Source organism: Bos javanicus, chromosome 2, assembly GCF_032452875.1.
Source record: "Bos javanicus breed banteng chromosome 2, ARS-OSU_banteng_1.0, whole genome shotgun sequence".
NCBI classification, from domain to species: domain Eukaryota; kingdom Metazoa; phylum Chordata; class Mammalia; order Artiodactyla; family Bovidae; genus Bos; species Bos javanicus.
In genome coordinates, this window is record NC_083869.1 from 123,206,220 (window position 1) to 123,213,347 (window position 7,128).

The 7,128-nt window shown below is 44.4% G+C and overlaps 1 non-coding gene across 1 annotated transcript; it reads left to right on the top strand.

Annotated features, from left to right (window-relative positions):
- The first annotated feature begins 1,016 nt into the window (after positions 1–1,016).
- TRNAC-GCA (transfer RNA cysteine (anticodon GCA)) lies at positions 1,017–1,089 on the top strand. The gene has a single exon. It is a non-coding gene; the product is annotated as a tRNA-Cys (tRNA).
- Positions 1,090–7,128: the final 6,039 nt, after the last annotated feature.

The window sequence follows — 7,128 nt, forward strand, 5'->3', positions numbered from 1 at the left end:
ACAGGGGAAATTGGAGTTGAAAGAAAACCAAAAACCAGCACACTAGAACTTATAGGATGTAGTGAGAGTAGTGCTAAGGGGGAACATTTATAGCTATGAACGTTTGAATTAAAAAATAAGAAAGATCTCAAATCAAAAACCTAACTTTACAACTTAAGGAACTAGAAAAGCAAGAATGAACTAAACTGAAAGCTAGCAGAAGGAAGTAATAAAGATTAGAGATAATGAAGTAGAGACTAGAAAAAGAGTAGAGAACATTAATGAGAGCAAAAGTTGGCTCGTTGAAAAGATGAGTTGATAAACTTTCAGCTAGATAGGCTAAGGAAAGAAGAAAGAGTATGCAAATTGCTAAAATAAAAAGTGAAATGGTGACATTATACTACTGGTTCTTCAGAGGTAAGAAGACAGTGCTGTGACTCAGGTCATGCCAACAAATTGGATAATCTATATGAAACAAACATATCTAGAATACAAAACCTACCAAGAATAAATAATGAAGAAATAGCTAATGTAAAGAGGCCTATAACCAGTGCATTATTTAATATTTTACTATTAAAACAGTAATAAAAATTCTTAAAAAGAAGTGACCTGCACCATATGACTTCACTGGTGATTTCCACTGAACATTGAAAGAAAAACTATACCAATCTACTCAAACTTTTCAAAAAAAACTGAAGAGGATGGAACACTTCCTAAATCATTCTGTGAGGCCAGTAGCACTTTGATACCCAAACCAGACAGACCCTTCAAGAAGAGAAAACAACAGACCAACATCCCTAATGAACATTGATGCAAAAATCCTCAACAAAATACTAACAAACCAAATTCAGAATCATACTAAAAGGCTTATAAACCATGATCAAGTGGGATTTATTCATGGAATGCAATGAATATGAAAATTGATTAAAGTATACCATATTAAAAGAATGAAGGAAAAAATGATTATCTAAACTGATGTAGAAAAAGCATTTGACAACATTTAACACATTCTCATGAAAAAAACAAAAACTGGGGATTCCCTGGTGGCTCAGATGGTAAAGCGTCTGCCTGCAATGCAGGAGACCCAGGTTCGATCCCTGGGTCAGGAAGATCCGCTGGAGAAGGAAATGACAACCCATTCCAGTATTCTTGCCTGGAGAATCCCATGGACAGAGAAGCCTGGCTGGCTACAGTCCACGGAGTCTCAAAGAGTTGGACATGACTGAGCTACTTCACTTTCTCTCATTAAAAAAAAAAAAAGAATCTGACAAACTATGAACACAAAGAAACCACCTCAACATAATAAAAGCCACTTTTGAAAAATCCACAGTAAATATCACTCAGCAGTGAGAGACTGAAAGCTTTTACTCTAGGATCAGGAATAAGACAAGCGTACCTTACTTTAGCCACTTCTTTTAAACATGGGACTGGAAGTTCTAGCCAAAGCAGTTAGAAAAGAAAAAGAAAAAGGCACCCAAATTGCAAAGGAAGAAGTAAAATAATCGCTGTAGATCACACGATCTTACATATAGAAAATCCTAAAAATTTCACACACAAAAAATGTTAGAGCTAATAAACAAAGCAGAGTATGGAGAAAGGCAATGGTACCCCACTCCAGTACTCTTGCCTGGAGAATCCCATGGACAGAGGAGCCTACCAGGCTCCTATGGGGTCGCATAAAGTCGGACACGACTGAGCGACTTCACTTTCACTTTTCACTTTCATGCATTGGAGAAGGAAATGGCAACCCACTCCAGTGTTCTTGCCTGGAGAATCCCAGGGACGGGGGAGCCTGGTGGGCTGCTGTCTGTGGGGTCTCACAGAGTCGGACAGCAGCAGGATCTTATGGGAATGTAAAATGGAGCAGCTGCTACAGAAAGCAATATGATGATTCTTCAGAAACTTAAAAATAGAATTATCACATGATCCAGCAATTGCAGGATCATATGGTATGTATGTCTCTGGATATATACCCAACAGAATTTGCAAGCAGGGCCTCAAGGGGATATTTACACATTCATGTTTAGAGCAGCTTTATTGACATTTGCCAAAAGGTGGAAGCAACTCAAGTGTCCATCAATGAATGAAAAGATAGGCAAAATGTGATATCTACATACAACAGTATCGCCTTAACGAGGAAGCAGACTATGACATATGCTACAAGAAGACTGAACTTTAAGGACATTATGCTAAATGCAATGTCAGCCACAAAAATAGAAATATGGCTATACTTAAATGAGATACTTGCAACAGTCAAAATCATAGAGCCAGAAACTAGAATGGGAAGAGGTGGGGAAAGAGGAGTTAATATTTAATTGGTCTCAGCTTTACAAAATGAAAAGAGTTACGGAGCTGGATGCTGGTAATGTTTGTACAACATTACGAGTATATTTAATACCACTGAACTGTACAGCTAAAAAGGTTAACATGTTAAATTTTAGTGTGTATTTTAGTACAAAAATAAAGAAGGATGGAGAAAAAAAGGATGAGATTTCGCCTCCAGTTGCTGGTTTTCTTTTAGTCTCACTATGGCATGACTACCATGACGCGAGAAGGACTCTTAACCTTCCTGTGGGTAGCTTCCTATTCAGCAGCTTTGGTCCACTGACTGTGGACCGTTTCTGACCCACGCGCCCCAGTGAACTTCTCCTTCACCAGCTGGGCCATAGTCAGATTGTTTCCAGCAATGTCTGAATCTTGGCCTGGTACAGTGTGGCCCTTTTCCAAGATAGTTCCTTTTTTAAACTCTCTTCCTGAGCCCTGTAAAACCTAGACAGCATATTAAAAACAGTACCATTACTTTGGCAACAAAGGTCCATATACTCAAACCTATGGTTTTTCCAGTAGTCATGTATGGACATGAGATTTGGACCATAAAGAAGGCTGAGCACTGAAGAACTGATGCTTTTGAACTGTGGTGTTGGAGAAGACTCTTGCGAGTGCCTTGGACTGCAAGGAGATCCAACCAGTCCATTCTAAAGGAAATCAATCCTGAATATTCATTGGAAGGACTGATGCTAAAGCTGAAACTCCAATACTTTGGTCACCTGATGTGAAGAGCTGACTCATTTGAAAAGACCCTGATGCTGGGAAAGATTGAAGGCAGGAGAAGGGACGACAGAGGATGAGATGGTTGGATGGCATCACCGACTTGATGGACATGAGTTTGAGCAAGCTCCAGGAATTGGTGATGGACAGGGAAGCCTGGTGCGCTGCAGTCCATGGAGTCACAAAGAGTCAGACATGACTGAGTGAACAACTACCTCAGCCCTGAAGATAGTAGTAGCTACTCTCTACACTTTATATTTCTGTATTCTTTAAAGTTCTATTTTACTCCTTTTAGTATTCAATGATCTTTTACTAGTTAATAATTCTTTATATTAATCTTTCCCGGCTCAAATTACTTTTGTGATTTCTGTCTTCTGATCTGACCCTGATTTGTAATATGTGCCAGTCTCTGCAATGTACATACTCTCACCATGGTCAGTTCATGCTAGGAATGCCATGTCCTTAAACACAAAATTGCAGAGAGACTCAGAGCAATACACAATTACTTAGCATTGCCCCCATTTAGATACAAATGAGTAAATAATTTCAAAAGCATACCCAATAGTAAAATATTATAGAGCAATTAGGATTTGATGATTTGAGTGTTTATTACCTTTAAGTTGCAGGTTGTTTAACTTTAACACTATATCATTTAGTTGTTAATTGCAGCTGTGTTTAACACTGGGTGACAAGATTCCTGAAAATCTAACCATCAGCTCTGTGAGCTGGTTTGAACCGGCTCCGAAACAACACTGACTCTACTCCTCTTGCCTCATCATCCGTGATTCTTGATCCTGCAAATTATGGAAACAGAAACTCACCTAGTTTCTCAGGCTTGTAAAATCGCTCACTGGGAGGCCAGGCATTCGGCCCCCTGCCTCACTTGATCACTCCTCCTAATGTAGTCCTCGACACTTTCAATTTCTTTTTCAGCTACATTATCATCAGAAATGTTGATTAGATTTCCAGCATACATACTGCTTTACCCATGGAATTAATGACAGAGCGGGCAGGTGGGGAGCATCCTCAGGAGCTTTATTTGAGCATCGCAGTCGACTTCACAACAGTGAGCACTTCAGTCCTCACTGACCCCTGTGCCTTCTTATGGCCTCTGGGGAGGGTGTGGTGGCAAGGGGCAGACACAGCGACTCACTCTCTTCCCTGCTTTCCTATTCTCCCTCCCAGTTTCCCTGCCTCCAGAAAGGGAACTCCTGCCCTACATCCTCATCCTCAGACAAGTGGAGAGCTGAGATGGCATTCTGGTTTCTTCCCTCCCTACTACCCAAGCATATAGGGAATGACTGATGCTCGTTTTGAAGCAGGTCATGGAACAAGCAGGTTGTTCACAAACGTGTTCATGGCCTTTGGGGAGCATATACCCTTTCCAGGTTGAGATTTCAGAGTCTCCTCTGTCTGCTGTATGCACTGACTTGCTGGCTGAAGAGTTCTCAACATTGTCCTTGGACTCCACAATGAACCTGAACTTCAGGAGCGAAGACTCTCCAACCTGGGTGTGAATTCAGAGCAGTCCTCAGAGAGCAACCAGCCAGAGTTCTCATTTTCTGCTGGTCTTAGTCTAAAGCTCTCTCCTCTAATGATTGGCTGCTTAGCACTTGTTAATGTGATGGATCTGATTTCTTGGAATTGATTTTCTCATAAAGAATATACTTGGGAGAAATAAAATAAACATCAAAGAACCTTAAATGAATTACACTCTTATCAAGAGAAGCGCGACAATCCACTCAAAGCATAAATTACATGGGGATAAAGATCTGTTGTGCACTGAGACCGGGAGGGACCTGTGACCCTGAAATCGTTGCATCTTGGGTCACTTTCTTTGCTGTATGAGGTAGCATGTCCCTGCTCCATCCCCATCCCCAGCCCTCCTCCAAAGGGAGAGGGGGTGTCACTCTCCTACCCTCTCTGGAGGGTGGTGGCTTTGCCTTAGAAAGGAAGAGGGGGCCCATTCTTTCCTCAACCTTACCCCCTGCCAATCTAATCTTCTGCTTCCTCTCTCACAGGCCCCATCAGCTGAGGAATGAGTCCTGAAAGCACTGAGCAAAATAGGAGGGGAGATGGAGGCAGCTGGGGTCTGGGATAGCAGGCTGGGGTTCTGAAAGGGCTCTGGTGCCAGAATGAACAGCCAGGTTGTATAGTGAGAAGTGGATCCAGATGGCTGCAGCTGGCAACCAGGGCCCAGGGTTCTCTGCTGACAGTGGGCTACACAGTGAATTGCAGAGCCTGCAGTGGCTGGATGCCAGCCTGCCCAGGGTGAAGCCAACACAGACCTGAGCCTGGACCAGAGAGAGGAGACAGAGCCGCAAGCATGGAGCTTCCCCCAGGAGTTGGTTCTTTAGATCCATGATTCTACCTAAACTTAATCTCACTTCAGGGAAAATAGAGGGGCAACGGTGCCAGTTTTCAGAGAAGGTGGGGGTGGGGAGATGCAGGGAGTGACCTCTGGAATGAGTATGGAGGCAGGGGATGAAGGGCTGGGGAGGGGAGGCTGAGATTCCAGGGCTTCTGATACTTGGATTCACTCACCTGCTCTAGGGTAAAGGTACGTTTCTCCTCCAGGAGGGCTGAGGTGGCAGAGGCTGACAGAGATCTTTTGTCCACACACTTATTTGACAAACATTTATTGGTCTTCTCTGGTGGCTCAGTTGGTAAAGAATCTGCCTGCAACACAGGAGACTGCCTGCAGTACAGACGACCCAGGTTCGATCCCTGGGTCAGGAAGATCCCTTGGAGAAGGAAATGGCCACCCACTCCAGTATTCTTGCCTGGAGAATTCCACGGACAGAGGAGCCTGGTGGGCTATAGTCCATGGGGTCACAAGAGTTGGACATGACTTAGCAACTAAACCACCACCACTGAGGTCCTACTAAGAGCAGAACACTGGGGAAACACCATCCCTGATCTTGCTGAGCTTAGAAGTAAATGAGCATATAAATAAATTTTCCAGTTTACAGAGGGGAATGCTGAGTTCCAAAGAATAAAGATTACATATTATTTATTGGTGAGGAAACTGGGAGTCAGAGAAGTTGGGTAAGTTGTTTTAAGCCTCCTGTCTAGTAAGTGGCAAAGTGAGATGCAAAGTGGAGTGGTCTGTCTTGGGCCACTTTTTTTATTTTTCAAATAAATGATTTCATCCAAATGAGATCATGAACTCTGTTGCTAACATAATATATTTTGTCACCTGGGCAGCTGCTCACCCCACTGCCCACCCGTTCTCTACTCTAAGGGGAGGATTTAGGTGAAATGAGGTTCTCCCTGTCCTTGCTCCTTGGCCTCTTCCCTAGGGGCAGACTGGGGACAGCCCAGGATGTTCTGGGACTGGCCTTAGGGTTGGGGGCCACAAAGCCAGGGCCAGGGGAATATTCCATCTAGATATTCAGAGCAGGGCATGGTGCTTGGGCTGGAGGACTGGTCCCCAGTAGAGTCTGCTGCTGCTGCTGCTGCTGCTGCGTCGTTTCAGTCGTGTCCGACTCTGTTCGACCCCAGAGACGGCAGCCCACCAGGCTCCCCCGTCCCTGGGATTCTCCAGGCAAGAACACTGGAGTGGGTTGCCATTTCCTTCTCCAATGTGTGAAAGTGAAAAGTGAAAGTGAAGTCGCTCAGTTGTGTCCGACTTTGCGGCCCCATGGACTGCAGCCTACCAGGCTCCTCCATCCATGGGATTTTCCAGGCAAGAGTACTGGAGTAGGGTGCCATTGCCTTCTCTGCCAGTAGAGTCTAGGAAGAAACTAAGTCTTGAACCCTTGGGCACTGGGGAGACCAATTCCTTGATCAAAGCAGAGGGGTTGGAGAAGAACAATTCAAGGGAAAATGGACCTACGTTGGGCCTGGCAGCTCCAGACAACATCCCAGAAGGGCCTCCCCAGAGATGCCCCAAAGCCCAGCCATGTTCCCCAGTGTGCACCTCTGCGGGCCTGGTGGTACCCAGACTGCTGGAGCTGGCTGCACTGCAAGGGCCACCTTGCTCTAGGTCACCACTCCCTGTCTCCCCACGTCCTAGAGTTGTTTTGTATCCCGATAACCTCAGTGGCACCAGCCTGAAGCCCATTGACAAGCTCTGTCTCCTGGTGAGCAGGATTTCAA